Below are 16,627 nucleotides of genomic sequence, written 5' to 3'. Positions count from 1 at the left end.
GCCGGGTCTGAACTGAGGTGAAGTGAGCTAAAGAACGATGATTGATTCAACCCAGTTCTGTGAATGGAGGGGAGAGTGGCTGAAAAGTTTCAGCACTCCTTCCATCATCTCCTTGTGTTTGCTTTGTGCATACTGCAAATGTGGCAGCTACATAACTGCAGGTAGTCATACATTTCCTTATAAGCATCGCTAAAGGAAAACGATTTCCTTAAGCTGCAATGTGCAGGAAACTTTATTTTCGTCCCTCCTTATCAACTCATGATTTAACGCAGAGTTCTTGGAGATGATGCTTTGTTCAGTGTGCAGGGCTGCGCTCAAGGAACATCCTCACATGCCGCTCGAAGCAGTCAGGTTCCTTTTGTCCCACTGTAAACCAATTACCATTGCGTTGCTTGCTGCCAGTATCCTTTTACTTGGCAGACATGGCACTATGTATCAACTCGGTACTTTGCAGCCCATTTCTGCTAATATCCGGTCAGATGGCGTATCAGGTGGCTGTCAGTATCCTTTTACTTGGCAGACATGGCACTATGTGATCAACTCGGTACTTTGCAGCCCATTTCTGATAATATCCGGTCAGGTGGCGTCGAGTGAACTTCCAGAACCTTCGGCTGGGATTCCCACTGCCGAGCTCCCTTTTTCTCGCCTACACAGACGTGCCTGGCCGCCTGCCCTGCTGCCAGGCAACCATTGGACTAAAAGAACGAAAGCGCGAGACTCCAGCTCGTGGAAAGATCAAGAAAGACTGGCTAATCGACAGCCCCGCCCACTCGGCCTCCCTGAATAACCAATCGGAAACAAGGGAAAACATCAATTGAAGAAATAAAAAAAAGAGATTAACCAATAAAAGTCTGGGGCACTTGTCGAGCGAGTTCGGCTGAAAGAGCGGAGAGAAAAGAGACGAGCCATAGTCGGGATTCAGAGCATAAGCCACATTAGAAATATTTTTCGGAAACAGAGCTCGACCTTTGGCTTTTTTGGAGATACAAAGTAAAACGTAGACAACAAAGCGTACCGAAAACATACACAAAAGGTTGCAATTATATTATGTTAACCAACGACTACGACTCTTTAGGAAGGGTACAAGAAATGACAGCATTTTAAAGCGTATTGAGGTAAAGCCATAGCATTCTAGATTGCCTGTGCAAAAATATGCTCCTTCTTCGTTTAATCCCCATGAAACACCATTCTAAAATGGCCGTCAGAGTTTCAACGCGGGTGAGGGGGGCTGTATCAGTCGCCCTTCTACTCTGTCTATGCCGACACCGGCGCGCGTGTTTCCCAAGGGAAGCGCCCGGCGCGTGTGAATTGAAAAGTCTTTGAAGTGCATCAATGAGAAAGCACCGCCCCTCCGCTGAGATGGACGTGGAAGTCACCCTATGGGACTCATCGGGGAGGTTGCCCCGAGGGCGGAGTCGGCGCCGTGGCTGTCGTCGAGGCGGGGGCGGGTTCCCCGTGACGTCAGGGGCGCTCGAGCTGGGTTCGTTGGCTGCGAGGGTGAAGCCGGGATAGAGGAGTCAGCGAGAGGCGAGGAGAGCGGCAGCACCGGCGGCACCGCACGGTGAGCGGGGAGGGGGGAGAGGGAGAGACTGGCACGAGAGGGAGAGACTGGCATGAAAGGGAGAGACTGGCATGAAAGGGAGACTGTCTCTGGAGCCAGGGGAGTGACTGCTGTAAGTGCTGGGGCTCAGTCAGATGAAGCTCGAGACAGTCCCTGGGATAGAAGAGAGAGCTGTGACTACAGAGACAGACAGACAGGCAGCGGCAGAGACGGACTCTGAAGACAGGGAGCGTGACAGCTGTCAGTATTGAGGCTAGGACAGCTGAAGCCCAGAGAGAGTCATCGGGATAGAAGAGAGAGCTGTGACTGCCCACCAAGGGAGGAGGAGAGAGTGAGCTGCTGGCTGTAGACGGGGCAGCCTCTGTGACGAGAGAGAGGGTGGCAGTAGGTGTCAGTCCTGGGGATAGAGCAGCTCTTCCCAAGACAGAGGGAGAGACAGTCCTTGAGAGAGCTGTGACTACCCACCAAGGGAGGAAGTGACTGTCTCTGTGACGAGAGAGAGAGAGGGGATGACAGCAGCTGTCAGTCCTGGGGGTAGAGCAGCTCTTCCCCCCCCCCCCCCCCCCCCCCAGACAGAGGGAGAGACAGTCCTTGAGAGAGCTGTGACTACCCACCAAGGGAGGAAGTGACAGTCTCGGTGGACGAGAGAGAGGATGACAGCAGCTGTGAATAGTGGGCTAGAGCAGCTCTTCCCCAGACAGAGGGAGAGAGTGTCCTTGGGATAGCAGAGAGAGCTGTGACTGCCCACCAAGGGAGGAAGAGACTGTCTCTGTGACGAGAGAGAGGGGATGACAGCAGCTGTCAGTCCTGGGGGTAGAGCAGCTCTTCCCCCCAGACAGAGGAAGAGACAGTCCTTGAGAGAGCTGTGACTACCCACCAAGGGAGGAAGTGACAGTCTCGGTGGACGAGAGAGAGGATGACAGCAGCTGTGAATAGTGGGCTAGAGCAGCTCTTCCCCAGACAGAGGGAGAGAGTGTCCTTGGGATAGCAGAGAGAGCTGTGACTGCCCACCAAGGGAGGAAGAGACTGTCTCTGTGACGAGAGAGAGGGGATGACAGCAGCTGTCAGTCCTGGGGGTAGAGCAGCTCTTCCCCCCAGACAGAGGAAGAGACAGTCCTTGAGAGAGCTGTGACTACCCACCAAGGGAGGAAGTGACAGTCTCGGTGGACGAGAGAGAGGATGACAGCAGCTGTGAATAGTGGGCTAGAGCAGCTCTTCCCCAGACAGAGGGAGAGAGTGTCCTTGGGATAGCAGAGAGAGCTGTGACTGCCCACCAAGGGAGGAAGAGACTGTCTCTGTGACGAGAGAGAGGGGATGACAGCAGCTGTCAGTCCTGGGGGTAGAGCAGCTCTTCCCCCCAGACAGAGGAAGAGACAGTCCTTGAGAGAGCTGTGACTACCCACCAAGGGAGGAAGTGACAGTCTCAGTGGGCGAGAGAGAGGATGACAGCAGCTGTGAATAGTGGGCTAGAGCAGCTCTTCCCCAGACAGAGGGAGAGAGTGTCCTGGGATAGCAGAGAGAGCTGTGACTGCCCACCAAGGGAGGAAGAGACAGTCTTTGTGACGAGAGAGAGGATGATAGTACCTGTCAGTCCTGGGGGTAGAGCAGCTCCCCCCCCCCCCCCTCCCAGACAGAGGGAGAGACAGTCCTTGGGATAGCAGAGAGAGCCGTGACTGCCCACCAATGGAGGAAGAGACTGTCTCTGTGACGAGAGAGAGAGAGAGGATGACAGCAGTTGTCAGTCCTGGGGATAGAGCAACTCTTCCCCAGACAGAGGGAGCGAAAGTCCTTGAGAGAGCTGTGACTGCCCACCATGGGAGGAGAGGAAGAGACAGTCTTTGTGACGAGAGAGAGGATGCCAGTAGCTGTCATCCTGGGGGTAGAGCAGCTCTCCCCCCCCCCCCCGACAGAGGGAGAGACAGTCCTTGGGATAGCAGAGAGAGCTGTGGCTGCCCCCCAAGGGAGACAGGGAGAGTGGGCTACTGGCTAGAGGCAGAGCCCGTCTCTGTGACGAGAGAGGCAGCATGACAGCTGTTTGTACTGGGGCTAGAGCAGCTCTAGCACCACACAGTCCCTGAGACAGAAAAGAGAGTTGTGACTGACTACCAAGGGAGGAAGAGAGAGGGGGCTGCTGGCTGTAGATCGAGATAGTCTCTGAAGAGAGAGAGAGAAGGACTGCACGAGAGCTGTCGGTATAAGGAACAGAACAACTGAAACCCCAAACTGCAGGGAGAGTCAGTCCCTGCGATAGAAAAGAGAGCCGTGACATGCCACCAAGGGAGGAAGAGAGAGTGAGCTCCTGGCTATAAACCGAAGCAGTCTCTGTGACGAGAGAGAGGATGACAGCTGTCAGTACTGTGACTAGAGCAGATCAAACCCCATACACAGGGAGAGACAGTTCCTGAGACTGTGACTACCAATAGAGAAGAGCAGGACTGGGCTACAGAAAAGATGTTTGGAGAGAGAGGAGTGCCTGCTGAGAGGGGTTATGGCTGCTGTCACTTTACGGAAGAGAGGACCTAACCAGAGTATAAACGAATTGGTTTCATACGGAGAGAGACATGACAGCAGTAACTAAGTAGGAGAGAGTAGCTCACAGAGCGCCCCTGTGATCAGTGAGTAGTGTTTTTTGTTAATTGAGAATGTATAATGTCTGCCAGGCCCAATCTTGGGGATAGAGAGCCTCAGTGGAGGGGCTGGAGTGACAGCTGTCACTAAAGGGGATACGACACACCACAAGCTGTAGGCATAGACAGCCCTGTGGATAGAGTGGAGTGACAGCTGTCACTAAAGAGTAAATATGATCAAACCCGCCACAGGATGTAGGGGTAGCTCTGTGGAGAGACTGGTTATTTACCTGGCAGTTAAGAGTAGGCAGAACGTGGCACTGTAGCGATACATAGTGTCTGTGGAGAGACAGGAGTATCAGCTGTCACTAAAGAGTGGCCTGGACCCGACCCCAGTCTTTACAGATAGGGTCTCTGTAGAGGGACTCGAGTGTCAGCTGGTAACAAAGAGTAAGCAGGACCTGGCAGACACTAGGCGGGGTGGACAGTCTCCGTGGAGAGACCGAATGGACGATTGTCACTGAAGAGTAACGAAGATCAGAGAGGCCTCCGCTGTGAATAGAAAGAAGTGACAGCTGTCAGCCTGTCACTAAAGAGTAGACCGGACTTGTCAGACCCCGGGCTGTAAGGATAAACGGTCTCTGTATAGGGACACGGGTGTCAGCTGGCAATAAAGGGTATACAGAACCTGACTGCCCCTAGGCTGTAGGGACAGACATCTTTGTTGAGAAGCTGGAGTGACAGCTATCACTAACGAATAAAGAGGGCATGAAGGACCACAGACAGTAGGGATGGCTCTATGGAGCCACAGGAGCAACCGCTCTCACTGAATAAGAGACTGCATCCGACAGACACCAGACAGTAAACATGGATATTAGTAGTGAAAAGAGCAGACTGACAGCTGTCTCTGAAGACGAGATAGGATCACATAGACCCCAGGCTGTAATGGTATATGGTTTCTGTGAAGGTACTTTATGCCAGCTGTCACTAAAGAGAGAACTTATACGCCCAGGATGCAGGGATATATTGATGCAGTCTAGTGTTGCATGCCAGCTATCTCTAAAACCTAGAAAGAATCTGACTGAGTCTGTTGCTAAATACAGCCTATCTGAAGAGCGAGGAGTAACTTTTATTTTTTAAAGCAGAGTTGCAGACCCCAGGGTTTAGGGATAGACAAGGCTGTGAAGAGAGAGGATGGTAGCTGTCAGTGAGAAGCAGAGAGGCTCGTCCCTGTGAAGAGAGTGTGACCCCAGGCCGTAGGCAGAGAAAGCCTATGTGAGAGAGAATGCCAGCTGTCACAGAAGAGGAGACTGGATCGGAGAGACGGCAGGCTTTAGGGATAGACCGCATTCGTGAAGAGAGTGGAGTGGCATCTGTCACTCAAGAGAAGAGATGGTCTGAAAAAACGTAATGCCTTAGGAATAGACCGTCCCTATAAAGGGAGCTGTCATTTGTCACTAAATAGAAAAGAGAGGGCAGAACAGACCTCTCCGTTATAAGCAGAGACTGCCCCTTTGAAGAGAGAGAATAGCAGCTGTCACTTACGTAGAGACAGGATCGGAGAGACGCCAAGGTTAAGGATAGATAGACAGCCTCGGTGAAGAGAAGGTAGACTGCTTTTACTAAAGAAGAAAGGGGGTCTGGCGGACCCCAAGCTACAGGAAGAGACAGCCTCTGTGAGAGAGAACGACAGCTGTCAAGAAAGAGGAGAGCGGATCAGACAGATGCTAGGCATTAAAGACACATCGTTCTTGTGAATAGAGATGCTAGCTGACGCTAAAAAGGAGAGGTAGGATGTGACAGAGGACCTACCTATGACGGCGCCCTTTGGGACTGTGAAGCTGTCATTGTACTAGGAGTGACATTACGCCCTGGCTGGTGGAATTGGTGTCCCCAGACTCCGGGTTTCATTAAGAACTGACCACTAGCATCCCCAACAGCGTCATCTGTTTCTCTTTACCAGAGACGTATCTAGACAGCTGAGGGCCCTTCGGCCACAGAGGTAGCTAGCCTCTTGGGCAAGGGGGTGGCAGCCGCCACTGAAATTAGTGCTGAGAAATCCTTGGGGCTGGAAGAGACCGCTTCTGATAGAAACGACAGCTGCCACTGTGATGAAACGAGGCACCCGTGTCAGTGGAGAGGCCAGCGTATGATTGACAGCTGACCTCTGTCACTTTAGAGAATCGGTCGTTAGCGGTCTGGGGGCTGAGACATGTATCTCTGGGACGAGGGACGCTGTTCACGTGGGAGGATGTGCTTGGCGCTTCAAGGACAAACCGCGGGGGAGAGAGGTTGAGACACCCACGTGTGTGGGCAAGGGTTGGCTGCGAGTGACAGCTCCTTCTAAGTGGCTGCCTTTGCAGGGCGGGGTTGGGGCTTGGATATGTCTGCTGCAAAATAAAGAGGTGGGATTCTACCAGGAAACATAGATGACGTCGACTGATGAGGGCCAACGGACGTCTTTCAGAGGAGACAAAGGCTGCCTGTCTCACTTGAGAGTTGTAGACTGTCGTGAAAAGGGATCAAGGGATACATCTCTCTTCGGGGCGGAATAGACTGCCGAGGGATACAATAGCCTGTCTCTGCTTGGTGTTAAAGAGGAGCTGTCTCTGTGGTTAATTACGAGCTGTCTAATTTGGGGACTAAAGTGAGATGTCTCTGTGCTAAAGATGTCTGCTCTTAGAGCGAAAAGGGGGCGGCTGCATGTACGGGGTAAAAAGGTTGACTTGGTGGGGATAAAGAGGGCTGTTTCTGGTGGTGCATACCGTGAGACTGTTTCTATTTGAATATACTAAAAAGCTGTAATTGCAGGGGAGAAAGAGTGCCTGGGATAAGAAGGGTGCCTTTTTGGTGTTCTAGAGGTGTGTCTGTGTCGTGATGGCAGTCTGTGATGTGTCGTGAGGCCAATGTGTGCTTACGAGGGAGTGCCAGGAGCCGGTGACAGCGTGATGGGCACTGGAGGATTCTCATTAGAGGAAGGGATGTGGCAACTGTCTCTCGTGTACCGTGCTGAGACCACTGTGCAGGGGTACCGACTGTCTCTTTGTGCAGAGGCCCCGCCTGGAGAATGTGCATTTAAAGATCGTTGTGGTGCGGCGTTCCCCTGCAGACATGCTTGTGTATAGTGTTATTGTGCAGTGGCGTACCTCTGCAGACAGGCTTGTGTATTGTGTCATTGTGCAATGGCGTGCCTCTGCAGACATGCTTGTGTATAGTGTTATTGTGCAGCGGCGTGCCTCTGCAGACAGGCTTTTGTATTGTGTCATTGTGCAGTGGCGTGCCTCTGCAGACATGCTTGTCTATTGTGTCATTGTGCAGTGGCGTGCCTCTGCAGACATGCTTGTGTATAGTGTTATTGTGCAGCGGCGTGCCTCTGCAGACAGGCTTTTGTATTGTGTCATTGTGCAGTGGCGTGCCTCTGCAGACAGGCTTGTGTATTGTGTCATTGTGCAGTGGCGTGCCTCTGCAGACATGCTTGTGTATAGTGTTATTGTGAAGTGGCGTACCTCTGCAGACAGGCTTTTGTATTGTGTCATTGTGCAATGGCGTGCCTCTGCAGACAGGCTTGTGTATTGTGTCATTGTGCAGTGGCGTGCCTCTGCAGACATGCTTGTGTATTGTCTTTGTGCGGTGGAGTCGATAGGGCGACGGACCGTGTCTTGTAAACATGGGCAGCAGTGTGGGACGCAGATTGACTATATAAGGGTAATTGTGTAGATGTGACGACTGTCTCTTGTATGATGAGTGTATACAGGGACTGGGCGAAGAGACCGCTTCATGTAAACTGTACTGTATACAGTGATTGTGCGAGATATGACAGCCTAGTGCAGTGTGAGCCTGCCTCGTGTGCACAGTTGTGTACACAGATTGGGTGGGGCGATGGCTGCATGGTGCAGTGTTTAGACTGTCTCTTGTGCACTGTGCTGTGGACAGTGATTGGGAGGAGACAGCCTGTGCGATGGCTGCTTAGGGCAGTGTACAGTGATTGGGCGGACCGATGGCAGCATGTTGCAGTGTGAGACTGCCGGTTGTGCACTGTGCCTTTTGAGGCGGTTGGGCGGAGACAGCCTGTGCGTTGGCTGCATGGTGCAGTGTTGAGACTATCTATTGTGCACTATGCTGTGTACAGTGATTGGGGAGGAGGCAGCATGTGCGATGGCTACACGGTGCAGTGTAAGACTGCCTGGTGTGCACTATGCTTTATGAGGTGATTGGACATAGACAGCCCGTGCGATGGCTGCATGGTGGTGCAGTGTTGAGACTGTCTATTGTGCACTGTGCTGTGTACGTTGATTGGGTTGGGGGGGGTGGCAACAGCCTGTGCAATGGCTGCATAGTGCAGTGTGAGATGCCTCGTGTGCACTGTGCTGTATGAGGTGATTGGACGGAGACAGCCTGTGCAATGGCTGCATGGTGCACTGTGCTGTTTTAGGTGATTGGACGTCGACAGCCTGTGTATTGGCTGCGTAATGCAGTGTGAGACTGCCTCGTGTGCACTGTGCTGTGTGCAGATGGAACCCACCCACCGTGCAGAGAAAGGGATGCTGTGATGTATCTTGTGCATGGTGCAGTGTGTGTGGGCAGGACCTAGAGTGGAGGGGATAATTGCTTCTGTGTATGTTGTAGTACGTGCCAGAGACCTTGTGTGGCATGGTGAAGGCAGCGTGGGACTCTGCACTCAGGATGGAGGCAGGGACTGCCTAGAGGGCGCCATTGAGGCACAAGCTGGCTAAAACCGGGGGTGTCCAACATGGGTCAAAGGATGCCTGAGTTTTCCAGGTAACCGTTGACCATGTAAACTAGTTACATGTAGATCAATTGCATATTGATTTCATCTTATCTGTCCTGGACCTACCATGGCGCCCTGGTGTCCAGGTGTGTAGACCGAGGCGGCAGAGATGGGTTTGTGTGTGTGTACTCGGAAGGTGCAGCCGGTGCACATAGAGGCTGCCTACCTTGGTGTAGTGCGAGGATAGCTAGATGTGTGGAAGCAGAATCTCACCCCTGCGTCCTATAGGGCTGCATTCAGTGATGGGGCAAAGCTTGCATTGATGTAGCATTGGACGAACAAAGCAAACACAAAGAGATGATGGACGGAGAGCTGAAACTATTAAGACACTCACCCCAGTCACCATTAGTTCTGAGTTGAGTCCTTCATCGTTCTTTAGCGCACTTCACCACCACAGTTCAGACCCAGCCATATGAAAATCAATCTTGAACCTGTTCCTCATGGGAACGGTCCAGCCCGAACTGCCAAGCCAGGTCATCCTTGGACCGGAAACAAGCATCCAGGGACCCATTTTGGGGTAAAACCCCTCATCAGCCAGACCAGCTTAAATCCAGTGGCAAAGTGAGCAAGGCACCCATGTCTGGGCATACCTTGCCAACTTGGGGCGAACGAAGCAAACACAAAGAGATGATGGATGGAGTGCTGAAACTTTTCAGACACTCGCCACCAGACGTGGGTCCCTTGTTCACTTTGACACTGGATTCAAGCTAGCCTGGCTGATGAGGGGTGTTACCCCAAAACAGGTCCCATTATGCCTTTTTTCGGTCCAGGGAAGATTTGGCTTGGCAGCTCGGACTGGACCATTCCCATGAGGAACAGGGTCAAGACTGATTTGCATACGGCTGGGTCTGAACTGGGTTGGTGACGTGAGCAGAAGAACGAAGTGAGCTAAAGAACTCTCTCCGTCCATCATCTCCTCGTGTTTGCTTTGTAGCATTGGGCGTGTACAAGGGCCTCTGTAGGGTGGCATAGAGTCAATCATCTAGTGGCCTGGTCGTACACAGCATTGCCACTCAGTGGCCCGTGTTCTCTGGCCTTAGCATGGCAATGATGGCTTCCCTGCTCTTGTCTCTTTGCTGCTGTCGGTGTGTGCTGTTATTTAGCAGGAGGCTGTGGAGTTTGCTCCTCGTTGGCTGATTTGATGTTCTTTCCACACGTGATACGTGGTAGAGAGGGGGCTCTGCTCCCCTGGTGACGGCTTCTTTTCTCTGCCAGCCACTCTGGTCGTTTCCAGCCATTCTCGCCCCAGAGCTTGTCTCTGTGTGCTGCACAGGGAAGAGGGGTGGGTTGTCACTAAGAATGATCCTTTGCACTGCTGACACTTGCAAATCTGCACGCACTGGCTCTTCAGGGACACTCAGATGGTTGCTTAGAAACAAACAGCCACTTGAACTGTGATTTTACAATTAGAGAACCATCCGAAAAGATGTCCAGTCAGGGGTTCTTTATAGGCAGTTCAGCAACAAAAGAGACCTCTGCTTGTTACCCGGTTAAGTGGCAGCAGCAGTGGGAAGAGGAGCAGCTGTATTTGGTGCTCCGGTTGCATAAAGATGGCTGGATGTGGGAGCTGGGCTTGTTCTGAAAGACATCCAGTGACTTCACCCAGACGCCTTTTTTTGTACCAAGAGCGAGAATTGCATAGAATTGGAAGAACAGTTTGATAGCCCCAGAACTGCTCGTCCCCGCCATGCCTCCAGAAGGGGGGTGGCATATGGTAGCGGGCAGGGCCAGCTAGATCTGCAAGTGGCAGCTTCTCCTGGTGAATTGTATTGGAAATCTGCCTTTATTGTAAATGCCACTGACTGGCACAGGATTCACAATCCAAAGACGTGGAAATACATTCAGAATATTGTTTAATTGAAATCCGCTCGTGTGTTATGTTTTTTGGAACACATCTCCCTCTGCGGTTAACATCAGAATTTTGTCAGTGGAAATTCCAGCAATAGTTTTCTTTTAATCAGTAGGCCACAGATAAAAGCAGACCGTCTGTCCATTTGACTTGACATCTGTAACCCTGGGTGCCATGGATCCGGTGCTGCCCTGTGAAATTTCGAGTTTTGGTCGGATGCTGTTGCTTGATATTTGTGGAGGTTCCTGGGGCGACGTTGTGCAGCTTCTGTGAATCTAGGTCAAATTGGATAAGTGCTGCCAGGTTGTAGATGTGCACGCAGGCCGGGTGCTCCTATGTAGTACTTCTGGATGTTAGCTGGGTGCTCCCAAGTGTTAGTTGTGGATAAATCCAAGTGCTAGTTGTGTACATTGCGGGTACTTCCATGTAGTAGCTGAGATTTAGTGGGGTGATGCTATGTGATAGTTATGTATATTGGCAGGGTAGGCCATGTTGTGAATGTTGGTCCGTTGCTACCATGTGATTGCAGTGGATATTGACAACTGCTGTGGCATCCATAGTTGTGGATATTGGCCTAGTGGTTACGTATGCTAGTTGTAGTTGTTTGAGTGGTAATTCTATGCAGTTTGAATGTTGGTCTGTTGCTACCATGTGACTACTGTGCATCCGTAGTTGTGGATATATTGGCCAGGTGGTTACATGTGGTAGCTGTGGTTGTTTGAGGGGAGATGCCATGCAGTTCTGAATGTTGGTCTGATGTTACCATGTGGTTGTGAATGTTGTCAAGTGCTTTCATGAGAGTGTTTGCGGAACAATACCATGTGATAGTTGTGGAAGTTAGCAGGGAGATTTCATGTTGCTGTGGATGTTGGGCGTGTGCTACATTTTAGCTTTTTTGTGCATATTGATTGGTGCTGCCACATTGTATTTGTGGATTTTGACTTCGTGGTAGTTTGTGAATACCAGGACAATGGGGAAGAGTGCCTGTATTTCTGGATGCTGGTTGGGTACTACCATATGAGTGTGAATGTTGGCAGGATCTTCCATGTATTATATGTGGATGTTGGTGGGATGGTGTCATAAGGTAGCTGTGGATGTTGGATCAGTACATCCAAGTGGTAAATTTTTATGTTTGATGGGTAATCTCATGTAGTAGTTGTGAATGTTGGCTGGAACACAATGAGTAGTAATTTTGATATTTGTTAGGTGACCGCTTTGTTTTTTTAATATAGATATTGGTCATAAATCCAAGCATGCCTGTCCTTTTAAGGCCTCATTATTTTTTTACCTGTGAGATCAGCTACTTCAGAAATTACCTAGACAAAGAAGATATGCACAAAATCATTATGAAATGTAGTAAATCTCTGTACATTTAGAATTGTATTGTGTCCAAATTTCATCCAGATTCACTATCCTTTCTCTTGTTTGAGTGCTATTTCTCTATCTTTTAATGCATAGTATTTACATTAGTGCAACTTCTGTACATTAATAGATTACCATACAGTTGTAAATGTGTGCTTTTTGAAAGTTTCTATTTCTAGCACGAAAACCACAAAAAGTAAAAAAATGTTGTCTGTCATTTTTGGTCTTTCCACACATTACCCATACCATATATTTCTTTTTACATAACTTTTCACTCATAAAGACCGTCTCTGAATCCCTCAAATGTCTCATGTTTTGTGTTCCAGTGTTGTTATGGTCTTAACGTTAAAGGTTTTTAAATACCCTCCCCCATTAAGGAAGCAGGAACCATACTGTAGGATTGTTTATTATAAACACATCCTGTCTTCCCAACAAATAGCCTTTACTGTGTCACACTACACCACAACTAAGCATAATGGAGCCAGATACAAAACCTTTCTAGGTTTTCCGTTTTCCTAATATCTTTTTCACTTTGTTGCTTGTGCAAGTCCCCCACCCCATTGGCCTACCCCGGTCATCTAAGACTCCAAGCTTCTAACTGCTTTTAGTCGTTTTGATCCCAAGGTCTGTGCCAATCAAACCCCTACTTCCTCCTTTGACAAAAAAAAGCCAGTCCACCAGTCATGCATCGTGGATTCACGCGAGCATGCGGGACTGTGTGGAGCCTTATGCTTGGTATTATAGGGACGAAAACATAGTTGTAGAGAAGGGTTGGGAAAGAATACCAGTGTTGCTACAGGTGGTAGAGAGCAAGCGGGATGAAGCATATTCGAGTGACTGAAGAAAGGGCCACATGCATGACCTCTAGGAGACTAGATGGCAAAAACAAAAAGGGGACTTCTCCACTAGGGTATCTGCTTACTGAGGAGGCTCCTTCCTTGTGAAAATATTTTATCATTATTATCTTATCCAATTATAAATCTGCATATCGCTTCCAAAAAGCGAACACATGCAGCAAAGATTCATAGCAGGTAGACTCATTAGTCCCATGCAGTACGTACATTTACACACCTGTTGTAGCACCAGAAGACCCTGTATCCCTCTTTAGCCCTGCTTTGCACCCTATTCTTAATGCCTTCTGGAAGCCATTGGCATTTAGAAAATCTGTTTCTGTACTTTCTACCTCCGCTACATACTTCACATTTTCAAATGTAAGGATTTAATTTTGTACCAGCTGCTAAAGGCATCCTCCTTTAACTATAGGGAGAATGTTCTAAAGTCTCTAGAAACTTCATAACTGTTCTTCGATATGGGCGAGCCCATGAACCCGCCTTCTATATTAAAAGGTATCAAGTGAAGTCATCTCTTCCTTGGTCCATAGTGTCACAACTGGACTCTTTGGATTTCAGATCTATTTCCTGGGACTTAAAATGGGAAACCATAAAATCGTGCAGACCAAGAAGTCTGCTAAGGTGGACAAAAATGATATCGTTTGGCAATGTTCTTTGATTCTTCTTAAAGCTGCTGTTCCATAGCTTCTTTTGGGGCTGATTGAGAACTCTGCAAGCTTTGTGCATCTTCCAACAGACCGCACCAGCTGGCAATATAGTAGCCTGATTTTCCACCCATCTACTAGAGACATGAAGCTCAGTGATGGGATGTACTTCTTTCTAATCTGCTGAGATGGTTCCTTCTGCCTTAAATTTGAGATGTGCCTTGTCACGATGTCAGACTGATTCTCAGTAAGTATAATTGTGTTTCTCAATTGAAGTTCACCTGGATGGAGTGCAATACTACTGATCCGTAAAAGGCATCATTCCAAAATGTGGAAACAACTCTCTTTATGTATTATTGATTCTGATTTGACAGCTGATGTCCTATTACAAAATGTTGCTAAATAGTGTGGGGAGTAAAAGGGAATTATGGAGAGAGGGGCAGAGCCCTTCCCATGCATTGTAAAGCAAAGTCTTAATGTCAGCGGGAATGATACATCATCCACTTAAAATGCTGAGACGTAAATTCTCCAGGCTGTGACTAACACAAGAATAGGGATGCGAGCCATCGAATCAGAAGCAGGCAAGTGAGATACATAAGAAAACCATGCAGTTATGAGCAAGGGGCTGACCCAAAGCCTACTCTAAGTATGAGTAATATTTTGGCAGTAACAGCTTTCTAACAGACAGTAGATGAAACTTGAAAAAAACACCGGATGCCAGATCATCTGATGAAGAAATTCATTTTCAAATTCTGTGTCCTCCCACATTTCTTGTAACACAGATGGAAAAGATTAGAGAGACTGTGTACATTACGTTTGACAGATTCTTGAGCTGCAAAGCACAAACGAAAATTCACTTCCAAAATTGGAAGTTGGGAAGTTTTTTTCGGACTTAGAAACCATGACTGTCATAGCCTCCAGCTGTATAGTTGATTCAGGCTTCTAATAATAGTGCTTCTTAGATCAGAGCTGGCTTCGTTGATGACACACAGCTCCAGGGATTCTTTGCTTATACAACCAGGAGAGGCACAACTTGGCTGCTTTCAGCTTCCCCCCTCCTCAGGTTTTTTCCCTTGGATGACGATGTGATCATAATTCCTGAAAAAGTATGTCGAGGAATTCTGATGTTGGAACCAGAACAGAACTGGAACTGGAACCCGATTAGCAAAAACAGCTCAGATTGGCAAATAGTTTAACAATTTCAGTATCACTGGTTGTCAAAACACTTTCAAACAATTCAGCCTTTGTTGTTTGCTCTTAAAAAAACAATTAAACCCAGTTTTAGAACTGGTAATCTGTAATGGATTGAGATAGGCGGTGTTTTTTTGTTTTTGAGGAACTGTATCTATACCTTATTATCGGAAAAAACTATCTTGAGCATATACTACATACAACATTGTTAGTTTTGTGCTTAGAAACGGTATGGGTGGTTTGCATACACAGCATGAGTCCTACTCTGATCACTGATCAATAACACTTATGCAGAGAAAAACGGGTTGAACATTCAGCCAAGATCATCGGTGCTTGAATACAAGATGAAGTTAAGTGAGCCCAAGGAAAGATTGGGCATTAAGACAGCAGGGCACATCACACCAGAAGAGAATAGAAAGTGAATTGCATTCTGTGAATTGGGAGGCTGTAAGTCCGAATACAGGAAATTGTGCATTAAATCATCTACAGAAATGCATGGAAGCTCCTGGATGCCGAACTAGCAAAAGTAGGTCACCTGGCCAGTATTTGTATATCAAGAAATGCCAAACATTTGGAAAACCGGTGAAATTCTGTATTTTCCATCTTTGAAATATACATTTTAAATGACAAATATAAGAAGAAATTCCCTTAAAATAACTTTTGCGCTGTTTAAATGATTTGTAAATGGTTATTAAAGCAAACAGAGGGAAGAACACTTAAAATTCTACATACATTTCTATTCAACTGGGAGATTTGGGTCTTTCAGAATATCAGACTTTAAAAAAAGCCGGTATTTATTTTTAAAAAAGGTAGCAATCTTCTGTGGAAGCAGTAAAATGTTGCAATGGTGCCTGGGCTCTCCATCCCAGCCCAGTGAGTAGTGTAGAGAGAACTGAAGTGGTAGGTGTCGCTGTACTGCAGGAATGGGATAAAACTGTTGAAACTCGGGTGTCCCCTCCTCATTGAGGACACAGGCCATTAATCTGTGTCCCTTATCTGCTTCATCTTTAGGAACCGTGATAAAACCGTGGCAGAAAGTGTCAGTGTTTTATGTCCCAAGCAGTGGGTGGGACAGATAAGACTTTTAGACAAATTTAGCTTTTCTCTGGACCAAAGATGGCAGCCAGAGAAGACTTCGTTGGCCTCACTCTTACTTTCTTGGACAGCAGCTCATTCTTAATGCCCTATACAATTATTAAAAAAAATATATCTTTTATTGAGTTTTATTCAATGAAACAGATGAATTGCGCATGCATCGTACACTAAAGATAAATATTGCAGCATGTATACAGATATTGGAATGGATTTTACCCCATCAGAAAACCATAATAGCCTATGTTGCAGCAACAAATAGGTATGTGTACAAATGCAGAGTAGAATTGTTGTATTTGATACGTGGGAATTGCCACCTCTGCCGCCATCTTGTGTTTGCATTTTATGAGTGCACCCATCTGCCGAGTAATTTAGTTCTTTCAGTGCATCTTGTAATTAGCAAGATTATGTCTCTTTTACAACATGCATTCGATTATTTCCAATGCTGAGATATAACTGCTACGTGCAACCATCATCACAAATAATAATCATTGTTACCAACATATTTGAACCGCGAGTTGAATTGCAAAGGAAAACGAAATACCAATAAAGATATCTTTATACTTAACAAAAAGAAATAACATAAACATGGTGATACCTATTAATAAGAACATTTCTCTTAATTCCCTTTACAATGAAAAAGACGGTACAAAGTTTTCAGAATTTGGGACGACACCTGCAGCCATGCAGCTTTAAATTCCTCAAGAAGGTGTACCTTGTT

General features: G+C 47.9%; 1 protein-coding gene across 2 annotated transcripts in view; it reads left to right on the top strand.

Annotated features, from left to right (window-relative positions):
• The first annotated feature begins 1,432 nt into the window (after positions 1–1,432).
• The window catches only part of DNAJB5 (DnaJ heat shock protein family (Hsp40) member B5), a 72,361-nt gene continuing 57,166 nt past the window's right edge, over positions 1,433–16,627 (top strand). Inside the window, exon 1 of one of the 2 annotated variants that reach the window (XM_078674684.1) lies at positions 1,433–1,561. The gene's annotated coding sequence lies outside the window, so the exon portion shown is untranslated. The remainder of the gene's footprint in view (positions 1,562–16,627) is intronic. The other variant, XM_078674683.1, reaches the window with a different exon arrangement.

The sequence above is a fragment of the Lissotriton helveticus genome, chromosome 2_1, assembly GCF_964261635.1.
Source record: "Lissotriton helveticus chromosome 2_1, aLisHel1.1, whole genome shotgun sequence".
In the NCBI taxonomy this organism is placed as follows: Eukaryota; Metazoa; Chordata; class Amphibia; order Caudata; family Salamandridae; genus Lissotriton; species Lissotriton helveticus.
Note: the sequence above shows the minus strand (reverse complement) of the source record. Positions and strands in the feature narration are given on the sequence as shown.